This window comes from Macaca nemestrina, chromosome 17 (genome assembly GCF_043159975.1).
Source record: "Macaca nemestrina isolate mMacNem1 chromosome 17, mMacNem.hap1, whole genome shotgun sequence".
In the NCBI taxonomy this organism is placed as follows: Eukaryota; Metazoa; Chordata; class Mammalia; order Primates; family Cercopithecidae; genus Macaca; species Macaca nemestrina.
In genome coordinates, this window is record NC_092141.1 from 64,170,205 (window position 1) to 64,182,140 (window position 11,936).

The 11,936-nt window shown below is 46.7% G+C and overlaps 1 long non-coding RNA gene across 1 annotated transcript; it reads right to left on the reverse strand.

Moving 5' to 3' along the window:
* Positions 1 to 9,475: 9,475 nt before the first annotated feature.
* Positions 9,476 to 11,371, reverse strand: LOC105472204 (uncharacterized). The gene is made up of 3 exons (XR_981481.3): positions 11,238 to 11,371; positions 10,447 to 10,513; positions 9,476 to 9,631 (listed from the first exon to the last, which is right to left on the reverse strand). It is a non-coding gene; the product is annotated as an uncharacterized lncRNA (long non-coding RNA).
* Positions 11,372 to 11,936: the final 565 nt, after the last annotated feature.

An 11,936-nucleotide genomic window follows, 5' to 3' on the forward strand; every position in this document is an offset into this window, starting at 1 on the left:
TGGACTCAGTTGAAAGTGTGTGTGTGTTTGCGGGTCACAGAGACTCAAGGAAAGAGAAAGCAAGGGGCTGGCCCGCTTGACGTAAGCCCACATGGATGGGAGTCGCAGTGATTATTATTAACAAAGGGCTTCCCTTGCCTCCCCAAACCTAACTTTTCACTATTCATACCATCCATGCCTTATAGGCCCAGGGAGATGAAAAAGTGAATTTACTCAAGGGAATTCACAAGGGCCTAAGCAGAAGAGCCAGGATTTGAACCGGCTGCTCCCTTCTCTATATGGGGCTAGCACTGGCCATCCTAATAATGGGGGGAAAGTTGGGCTAACGACCAGTGTCCTGGGAACCATCAAGGGACCATTCAGGTCACCTTGATGTTTGCCCTATGGTCTTGAGTTCTGCAACTTAAAAAAAAAAAATATATATATATATATATATACACACACACACACACACACACACATACGTATATGTATATATATGTATATATGTGTGTGTGTATGTATATATACACACATTATCTATCTATCTATCTATCTATCTATCTATCTATCTATCTATCTATTTTTAAGACAGGGTCTTGCTTTGTCACCTAGGCTGGAGTGCAGTGGCATGAGCACAGCTCACTGCAGCCTTGACCTCCCATGTTCAATTGATCCTCCCACCTCAGCCTCCCAAGTAGCTGGGACTATGGGCACGTGCCACCACACCTGGCTAATTTTTTTATTTTTTTATTTTTTGTAGAGGTGGGGTTTCATTATATTACCCAGGCTGGTAAATGGACATATTGACATTACAAGTCAATGTTGTTTTTATCGAAGGAGCAAATAATCCAAAAAGGACCAGTTCATCAGCGAAAACATGTCATACCATGCTTGGTGTTTGCCTTGGTCTATAAGTCTCTGGAGGTGAATTTACGGAGAACGCATTCAAGCTGCCTTCCGTTCCCACTACAGATAACCAGAGGAAGGGGTTTAAGCAGCAATAGGAGGCTGTTGGAGAGACTCAAGGAGAAGCTTCCTGACCGTAGACAGTTGATAAATATAGGAGCCACTGGAGGGTGGAAGCGATAACTTTCCAATCCCCTGAGCCTTCCAGCATTTTTTGGTGTTTGCCAAATATCATCACCTCCTACCTCTCACCAGCGCCTGGACCCAACCTTTCTAGAGCCAGCTCAAATGCCACCCCCTCAGACTCCCCCGCGTTGCTGTGAAAAATTGTGGGCTTTTCTTTCCTGCTCCCAGTGTGACTTTGGTACCTTTATTTAGCATCTATATTGTTCTTCCTTGATTTAAGGCCAAGTTGTTAATTCTCTCCTTTCTTGAGTTCTTAGAGGGCAGGGATGCATTCCATTCATCTTTATCACCAACACCTAAGGTGACATCTGGTGCATAGTCAGTGTTCATTGAAGGTGTGCTGAACTTTGAAACAATGGGTTGCCTGTTGGTAAAAAAAAAAATTTTTTCAAACCTTGTTAAGTTTGAAAAGTTCAATCCCCATTGCCAACATGCATATAAATATAGGTACTTTCATGCTCTGTTGATGGGAATGTGAACTGTTTCAACTTTTGGTAAACATTTAGGAGAAGTCTTAGAATTTTCTGTGCCTTTAGACCTAATTCTTTTTTTCTTTTCTCCTAAGGAGTTAGTGAATGGCTTTTCATAAAGACATTGTTAGTATTTTTTTGTAGCAATGTTTTGAAAAATTATAGCAAAAATGGGGCCAATATTAATATGAATTTGGATAAATAGTGGTTTATATGCAATAGAATGTCATGTAGCCGTTACAATTGATGATATATTTGTTAATCAAATAAGCAAAGTGACAAAAACAGTTACAAAATAGGAAGCATAGTAGGATTTCAATTTTGAAGGAAAATAAGGCTCTATCCATGGAAAAATGCCTGGAAGGATATACGTCTAAGTGTTTTAACCCTTTTTCTCTAGGTGGTGGGATTTTAGGGGATTTTGACTTTCTTCTGTTCATTTCTCTGAATTTTCTCAATTTTCTCCCATGTGTTACAATGAACAGGCATTACATTTAGAACATAGAAAAACATTTTCCACCATCTTGAGTTGATTCTCTAAGTAAATTCCTTGCTCCTTAAATTCTGAAAACTGTAGAAACCAGATCAATATGTAGGATGTCAGAGGCGGAAGAGCTGTGGGAAGTCCTTTGGGCCAGAGGTTTGCAAAACTGGCTGTGCATGAGAATCATGCACGGGGCTTTCAGAACTCTGGCTCTGCTCACACCCAGTGGCAATAAATCAAAGTCACCATGGATGGCTGCAGGTGTCAGAGTGGTTTAAAGCTCCCAGGTGATTCTAATCTGCAGCCAAGTTCAAGAAACCTGCTTTTGAGGCGTGCTGTCTAACAGTAGCCACTAGCCACACATGGCTATTTAAATTATGCTACACTAAATAAAAAATTCAGTTCCTTAGTCAAAGTAGCCAGTTTTCTTTTTTCTTTTCTTTTCTTTTCTTTTCTTTTTTGAGACAGAGTCTCGCTCTGTCACTCAGGCTGGAGTGCAATGGTGCGATCTCGGCTCACTGCAACCTCTGTCTCCCGGGGTCAAGCAATTCTCCTGCCTCAGCCTCCCAAGTAGCTGGGACTACAGGCGCCCACCACCATGTTCGCAAAGTAGCCACATTTTAAGTACTCAGTAGTCACATGTGTGGTTAGTGGCTACTATGTTGAGCAGCACAAGTTAAGATCTACCTCTCACATTTCAGGAGAGGGCTGGGTGCGGTAGCTCATGCCTGAAGTCCCATCACTTTGGGAGGCTGAGGCAGGTGGGTTGCTTGAGCACAGGCATTTGAGACCAGCCTGAGCAACATGGTGAGACCCCCCATCTCTACCAAAAAAAAAAAAAAAAATAAAGTAGTCAGGCATGCGGTGGCACACACCTGTAGTCCCAGCTACTTGGGAGGCTAGGGTGGGAGGATCACTTGAGCTGGGGAGGTCAAGGCTGTAGTGAACCATGATCATGCCGCTTGCACTTCAGCCTGGGCGGTCAAGTGAGATTCTATTTCAAAAATTATTATTATTTTTTTCAGGAAAGGCTTCTGCAGGTGGGTGCCCTCCTTCTAGCAGGCCTGAGGCTCAGGGAAGGGGCAGGCCTCTGTTCTTGCCTGTTTTAGGGCAGTGGAACAGACCTCACTCAGCCATCAGTAGAGTAATCTTGTGCCTAGAAAGTTCTTTCTGCTTTCTCGTGTCTACCCCATCCTCCTCCCGGACCATGGTAAAGCTCTGTGCAGCATGGTTATTTTCAAGGGCTTGACAGACCCAGGCCCTTTCTATCTGTTCAGCCGGGTCCAGGCACCAGGCAAGCTGTTTACGAGGAATCCAAGTGCTCAGTGGAGAGCAGAACAGGCCGAGAGTGTTTTCCACGGCTGCCGAGAAAGATGAGCGAGTGGAGGCAGAATAACAAAAAGCCACTTCAAAAACACACCAGAAAAAGTCACAAAGCAGAGACAATCAGAGGTTTGAGACACACGCCCCCCCCAAAACCCTGACAAGAGAGCAAAAACAAGTCATGAGGGAGCCTCTGATGGTTTCAAGACAGTCGCGGTTGCTGATTGAGAACGGGCCTGTCCCAGCAGTTCTGAGAGGAGTCGGGACCTGGGGCTGTGGGGGCTCAGAAACTTCACCTGAGTTCTGAGAACTGTGGTGGGACAGTCCCTGAGGGCTCCGTCTCTCTGGGAAGATGGTGGGGGGTGGGCGGGAATGGCAGGCCCATGCTGGCTGGGTGAGGGCGTGAGGCTGTTCCAGCCTAGAGACTGGCCACCGGTGAGGAAGCAGAGTCCCACGTGGCCCCAGGCTTCTGGCACCTACCGCCTGAGAGGGTGAGGCCTCTATGGCCATAGTCCATCCGGGAATTCAAAGGCGTAAGGCCACCTGCATCTGGGAAGCTTCTCCTCTGGGATCTGAGCTGAGGACCCAACCATGAAGAAGCCAAACCAGAAAGGAAATGCTGGTGCTCCGCTCTACCTCGCCCCATTTTGCAGTGAGGTCCAGTGAAGAGAGCCCTAGGGGTGGAGCACTGGGGTTCAGGTCCCAGGCACTATTATTCCCTTGCTGTATGACCTCGGGCAGGTCAGTTTACCCCTTTGGACTTTAGTTTCTTGACCTGCAAATTGGAAGGTTGGTCTAGATGAATGGCTTTCAACCCTGGCTGAATATTAGAATCACCTGGTGAGCTGCAAAAATCAACATGATGCCAGTTGTTCTGGGTTATAGCCTGGGCATCAGCATTTTAAAAGCTCTTCAGATGATTCCAGGCCAGGCACGGTGGTGCACGCCTGTAATCCCAGCACTTTGGGAGGCTGAGGCGGGCGGATCACCTGAGGTCAGTTCGAGACCAGCCTGGCCAACATGGTGAAACCCTGTCTCTACTAAAAATACTAAAATTAGCCGGGTTTGGTGGTGTATGCCTGTGCACGAAAATCACTTGAACCCAGGAAGCAGAGGTTGCAGTGAATGGAGATCGTGCCACTGCACTCCTGGGCGACAGAGCAAGACTCTGTCTCAAAAAAAAAAAAAAAAAAAAAAAAAAAAAAAGAACCATTAGTCTGCCTAATGCTTCTCAAAGTTTGGAGTGCACAGGAATATTGTAAAAATTTGAGTCGAATTCGGTAAGTCCAGCATACAGTCTGAGATTCCACGTTTCCAACAAGCTCCCAGGCGATGTCCATGGACCACGCCTTGAGTAGCAGCAAGCCTGTGTTGAATTGTCCTTCCCTTGAACTTGCAAGTTGGATCCAAGCTCCAATCTACTCAGTCTGCTACAGTTCTTGTTTTGGTAGCTGGCTGTAGTTGCCTATTTCTGCCAATCTGCCAATAGCATCATTGTTTCTAAGTTCTTTCTTCCCCTTGCCCCCCGCTCCCCCCCCACAAGAATTGTTTAAATCCTCACTCATCATTTGAATTCTAATGAGATGCTGTGGATTGAATCAAACAGGGATCTTCCCTTCAAGGGCAGTAAATGAAAGATAGAACCAGGCTGTGGTGTGAGCTCAAAATGGGGCAGAGGTCATTTTTAGCTGAGCGGATTGGAAGGGGTCTACGTGGCTGATAATAACAGTGTACCACTGTCCAAGTGCTTTGTACCAGTTGTCTCATTTTAGCCTCACACAACCCTTCAGGTGAGCATTGGGAATGTTCCCCAGTTTACACACAAGGAAGCTAAAACTTAAAGAGAAGCAGAGGTGTTTTGAAGGAGGCATAGCAAGCAAGGTGCAGTGTTGTAGCTTGAACTCAGGTGCCTGTGCTGACTTTTAGTCTGCTTAGAGCATGGGTGGCATTCGAGCTGCATGCCTGACCAGACCTGACCAGACCCGATCAGATCCGGCCTTTTAGCACCAAGTCGTTTGGGCTAGGATGAGGTTTGTGTGAGTTTACCCCTCACCTTCCATACCCCTGCAGCCAGAAAAAGACAGGTGGTAACAGTTTCCGCCTCTGGTTTCTGGGCCCAGACCTCCAGGCCTGTACACAGAGCCTGGGGCCTGAACTCACACTTTTCCCCGGTTGGCTGCCTGTCCCAGCATGGGTTTCTGCTGCCTGCGTCTTTGTCTGTATCATTTTATTTCCTTGGCGGGAGCAGGCTGTGCGTCCAGCCTTTTGTAGGCTTGTCCTTTCCTAGGCACATAACCCCAAATAGTGCTGCATAGAAGGTTGCCCGAAGCTACCACGAAGACTGCAAATCCTAAACTCAGATTCTGCTGGATTCTTAGCTCGAATGGTATCCAACAGCCCAGCCCCGTGGTTTCTCCAAGTTGATGCAACCCAGCTTGTCTCACCTTTTGATATCAGGGTTGCAGGGTTGGGGTGGAGGTGAAGGGTGAGGAGGATTGGAGACCTCTGTGTTCCCCGACTAGAACTTGAGTTCCTAGAGACACGAACTTTGTCTTTTCATTTTTGAACTCCCAGTGAAGAATACAGTGCTGGGCAGACAGATGTGTCACCGCCTTGTCAGACGAGCACATGACGGAGACTTGGGTGCATTTTCTTTGTGCATGGGGTGAATGGCAGCATTGGTAGCTTGTTTGGCTTGGCTCTCACACAGGAGACTCACCTGCTATAGGCTTCAGCTTGTAGGCCCCGGAACCCTGTGGGCGCAGCTACTGGGAAATCTGTCTTTCACCACGTCTTTTTGGGTTCTGTAGCTGCTCAGGAAGATGAGGGTTTTTTTTATAGAGCCTCAGCCCCTGGAGATGCTGGGGGAGTTGTAGAAATCCAACTTCGAGAGCATTAAGAGAGACCCTGTAATGATTAGGCAGCCCTGGGATTGTAGCATGGGGAACCCATGGAAAGAGGACACCCCCACTTCTTACCATTCAGAGAAGGGGATCATCTTATTGTAGCAGAAGTTTCTTAAATTTTTTTTGGACATCTAAACTTGAAAGCTGAGGTTAAGAAAGCGAAGGGCTTAGTCCACAGAAAGAATTTTCCTCTGCATGTAGTTTTTCTCCTATCTTTAAAAAAAATATGAAGAAAAGAAACCAAGTTCGTACCAAGGTGCTAAATGTGCTCTAGAATGTAAAGCCACTTTGCATTGGTCAACAGGATCCAGTTAGGGAAATATTTCCATTTATTCAACTTGTGTACTTACGAGAGATTTTTTTTTTTTTTTTTTTTTTTTTGAGACAGGGTCTCTTTCTGCTGCCCAGGCTGGAGTGCAGTGGCACAGTCATGGCTCACTGCAGCCTCAATTTTCCAGGCTCAAGTGATCCTCCCATCTCAGCCTCCCTAGTAGCAGGGACTACAGGTGTGCACCAGCACACCTGGCTGATTTTTGTATTTTTGGTAGAGATGGGATTTCACCACCTTTCCTAGGCTGGTCTCAAACTCCTGGGCCCAAGCAATCCAGCTGCCTCGGCCTCCCAAAGTGCTAGTGTTACAGGAAAGGGGTCCTGATCCAAATCCCAAAAGAGGGTTCTTGGATCTCGCACAAGAAAGAATTCAGGGCGAATCCGCGGTGCAAAGCAAAAGCAAGCTTATTAAGAGAGTTCAGTGGCGAAAGAACAGCTACTCCATAGACAGAGCAGGACGTTCCCGAAAGTTAGAGGAGGAACGCATCCACCCTAGGTACAATGCTTGTCTATATGGGGAGATGTGCTCTGCTGTAAGGGTTTGTCATAAAGGATTCATTTTCTTAATTACTATATTTTGCAAGACTCGATATTATTATCTTTAAAGCAAAACTAGGAATGCCTTTGTTCTCCAGATATCAGGACATCTGGACACTCCCAAGTCTGGGTCTGTTTTAGTAAACATTATTAGTTTGTTCCCTTAATTGTAAACATCTAGAGGCTAGGAATGCCTAACTTTCTGGGAATGCAGCCCAGCAAGTCTCAGCCTTATTTTCCTAGCCCTCACTCAAAATGGAGTTGCTCTGGTTGGAACACCTCTGACACTCAGATTTTAGGCGTGAGCCACTGTGTCCGGCCTTAGGTGAGAAAATCTTGTTGAGCCAGTTCTTTAAGACTCCCTCTTGACTCTTGAGTCTTAACAAGAAATAAACCAATAAGAGGTTTTCCCTCACCTCTTAGGGACCTTTTCCAGGAGGAGAGTGTTCAAGAAGAGGAGCCAAAGCTAGGAGAGGCCCACAGAGTGTGGCACTGAATTCAGAGGGGTGGTGCTCTCCTGGAGCCCGTAGCTAATCCATTTACACCATCTCCTCTGAGAACTTCATCCAGCCCAGGAGGGTGTGCTGTGGCCTTGCTGGGTCTTTTACCCTGGGGCCAAGGATGGCTTGGGGTATAAGCTGGCGATCAGTGCTATTTCCACCCCCTTCTTCAAGATATAGGCTGCTTTTAAAAAAATTTAATTGTCAGGGTTAGAGGTTTTGATGGTGTGGAACCAGGAGGTGGGCGTGGGAGAATGGAAACTGGATGTAAATGATTGAAGCTGCCCCACAGAAGTCATTCTGCAGTACATGTTCAGTGACTCCATTTCCAGGTGGGGAAGTTGAAGCCACAAGATGGGCTGTGATTTGCCTAAAGTCTCCTAGCAAATAGTGGCAGAATTGGGATCCGAGCTTTTCCCTTGAAGCCCTGGGTAGAACATTAAAGTAATGGCAGTGTAATTGATTCATGTCTGCTTAGGTCGTGAATCAATTATTCTGTACCCACCTGCCCTCCTGAGGAGATGGCTCCTGAGAGGCAGGGACCTTCTCTTAATCCTCTCTGTGTCCCTGCACCTCCCAGTGCAGTGGCCAGTACATGCTGGGGCGCCCTGCGGGGTGTGGGGAGTTGGATTGGGTGGTTAAACCTGAGTTGCGAGACTCTTTGCTACAAAGAGCACTGGGGGCAGGGCAGGGGTTTGGGGGAGGGCAGGCTGGCCCCACCGCATCCTCTGTACTCAGCTGTGTCAACTCTCACCTTGTCAGAAGCCTTTCCAGACCAATTCAGCCTCTGAATTTTGGAGCAATATCTGTTTGTGCCCCACATTTAGCCCCCTCTATAGACTTATTTACGTGGGAAGAGGACAGCATGCATTGTGATTCTGAGTGTGGGCTGTGGATCTATCAGCCTGAGTTTCAGTCTCAGCTCTATCCTTTCTGAGCTGTGTGATCTCAGGCAGCCCCTCCGAGCCTCAATTTCCTTATCTGTGAAATATTCCTTCTCCACGGGCTGGTCATGAGGATGAATGGGGACAAGGCACGCAGCCATGTGGCACCAGGCACTCAGCACGTTCCCGCCCTTATCGTTGTGAAGTTTCCATCATTAAACGTGTTGTTCTGCACCTACTCTGAGGATGGTTACCTCACCCATGAACGGGAGGAAATGATATGTAACCTTGGCAGATTGTTATGGCAACCAAATGAGATAATACACATGAGAATGCTTTGTAAACTCCTAAGGCTTGGGTGTGAAGTGTGATTGACCCCAAAAATCACACAATTGGTAAGAGGTGGCGTCCTCCTGCAACGACCACACCCTCCCCCAAAACACATGCACACACATATACACTCACATACGCACACACATGTACACATATATACATACATATACAGACTCACACAGGCACACACACACACCACCACCAGCATCAGCACCATGAAACATCTCTGTGGTCTGACCCCGCCCACTGCCCCCCCTCCACCCCTGGCATCCCAGGGAAGTTGTTCTCTCATGTTTCCAACAGCCTCTAATGAGCCCTCCCAGACATCCAGACAAGTAGTGGTGGAATTAAAAAAGACAAATGAGACACAGACCTCACTCTCAGGAAGCCTAGCAGGGGAGAAGGGTGAGCAAAGTTTACCCTAAACAAGGCCAAATGACACAAAAACCATAACCACCGAAGGCTGGGTGGAGGGGAAGTTTGGGAACGGGCGGTTTCGTGGCAGGGCTGGCATTGGAGCTGGTCTTTGAAAGGTGGGTGGTGTCTTAGTCTCCTAGGGCTGCTGTAAAAAATACCACTGACTCAACGACTTAAACAACAGACATTTATTTTCTCATAGTTCTAGAGGCCAGAAGTCCAAGATCATGAGGTTGGCAGCGTTGTTTCTTCTGAGGCCACTCTCTGTGGCTTGCAGATGGCCACCTTCTTGCTGTGTCCTCACGTGGTTGTCTGGGTCCTGATCTCCTCTTCCTGTTTTTTTCCAAGACAGAGCCTTGCTCCATCGCCCAGGCTGGAGTGCAATGGCGAGATCTTGGCTCACTGCAACCTTTGCCTCCTGGGTTCAAGCAATTCTCCTGCCTCAGCCTCCAGAGTAGCTGGGATTACAGGCCTGCACCACCACGCCCGGCTAATTTTTTGTATTTTTAGTAGAGATGGAGTTTTACCCTGTTGGCCAGGCTGGTCTCGAACCCCTGACCTCACGTGATCTGCCTGCCTCAGCCTCCCAAAGTGCTGGGATTACAGGCATGAGCCACCACACCTGGCCCCAATCTCCTCTTCCTATAAGGATGCCAGTCATATTGGATGAGAACCCACCATTGACTTCATTGAGGTAAAATGAGGTCATATCCATGGGCCCCAATCCAATATGGCTGGTGTTCTTTATCTCCTGATATAGCCTTATCTCCAAATATAGTCACAGTATGAAGTACTAGGGGTTAGGAATTCAATATATGAATTTGAGTGGGGAGACACAATGAAGCCTGTAACAGATACGATGTTTTCTTTTCACATTTGTTCCATTACAAAACTACGCACTGTGGCCAGGTGCAGGAGGATTGCTTGAGCCCAGGAATTTGAGACCAGCTTGGGCAACATAGGGCGACCTAGTCTGTATAAAAATTAATACATAAATTAACCAGGCATAGTAGTGCATGCCTGTGGTCCCAGTTAATTGGGAGACTGATGTGGGAGGATTGCGTGAGCAACCCTGAAGGTTGAGGCTACGGTGAGCTGTAATTGTGCCACTGCACTCCAGACTGGACAATAGAGTGAGGCCCTGTCTGTCTCAAAAAATAAAAAATAAAAAAACCCAAAAGTACTCACTGTAAAATGTTGTGAAATGTTGAAAAGCACAAGAGGGAAAATAAGAACCCTTTGGAGATGACCATATCTGTCCATGAAAAAAACATCTTAAAATGGGTTTATACTTATAACACCTATTGTTTTATAAACAGCTATTTTTATATAACAAATATATCATGAACTATTAAATAATCAACCACAACATCACTTTTAATGCCTGCCTCGTGGTCCACGATAAGGGTGTGTTGAATGTGTTTAACCAGTGGAGAGTGGGGTTTTGATTAGCCAAGAGTGGGGTGGAGAAGTAGCAGCCTCATGGGAGGGAACGATATGAGCTCCAAGGGCACGGTAGTTGGTTACACTTCAGCGAGCTGCAGCCAATCAGAACAGTTCTCAGAATAAGATCGATTACACATATAAGAAGACGTAATTTTTTGTGCGTGTCGGGGTTGGTTAGGGAAATAGACTGTGGACGTCAGAGCGCTGCTGCTTCTAAGAAGTCCTGAAGGGTCCCAAGAATGAGCCAGCTCCATGATTTATGTCTGACTAATCAGTCTGAACTAGACCCTACGGGGGCAACTGAAGTCAAAATCTGATTCTGCAGGGTGAGGCTGAACTCGATGAACATAGTTTTATAGTTTTAATTGAGATGCTCGTTTTTAATAAGTGACAGTTAGTGATGAGTGATTATTGCTTTTCCCATTACTCACTTCCCTCACTCCCCTCTTTCCTTCCCCACCCTTCATCCCAGATGAGGAGAAATCATTGGTAAAACAAAACAACGGGAAAGGGACTTAGTGATAAAGACTCACCTTGTTTCACACTGAAGACTGAAGGATCTAAAGGAGAAGTTCAGGTTGGACCAGGAGGGCTTCTAGGGGAGAGAAGAGGCAGAGAGAGCAGGGAGAGAGCACAAGTCCCAGGCTGGAGTGCAGTGGCCCGATCTCAGCTTACTGCAGCCTTGACCTCCTGGGCTCAAGCTATCCTCCCACCTCAGCCTCCCAAGTAGCTGGGAATACAGGCTCTCGCCACCATGCCTAGCTAATCTTTCTTTCTTTTCTTTTTTTTTTTTAAGAGATGGGGTCTCACTATTTTGCCCAGGCTGATGTCAAACTCCTGGGCTCAAGTGATCTCCAGACTTTGCCTCCTTAAATGCTGAGATTACAGGCATGAGCCACTGTGCCTGGCCCACTGTGAATTTTGAATGATCCAATAGGTGATTCAATAGGGAAAAAATGTTTATCCCTATTAATTTCAATAACTGAGCCTTTCAAGTTATGTTTATAAAGCCAGCAGAGACTTAGGTTTCATTTGCTCTGTTGTGCAAGTGGAAGAAAAGGCATGTGGCAGTGACTCCTGATTTGATAGAGAAAGCCCACAGAGCAGTTTAGAAATACAGAGATGTCAGCTGCAATGCTACTTCCAAGACAACCATTCCCAAGTGAGAAAACCCGTCAGAATTACAGCTCTCTTTGGGGGTTTCTTATTAGAGGACAAGGCAACTATTTCTA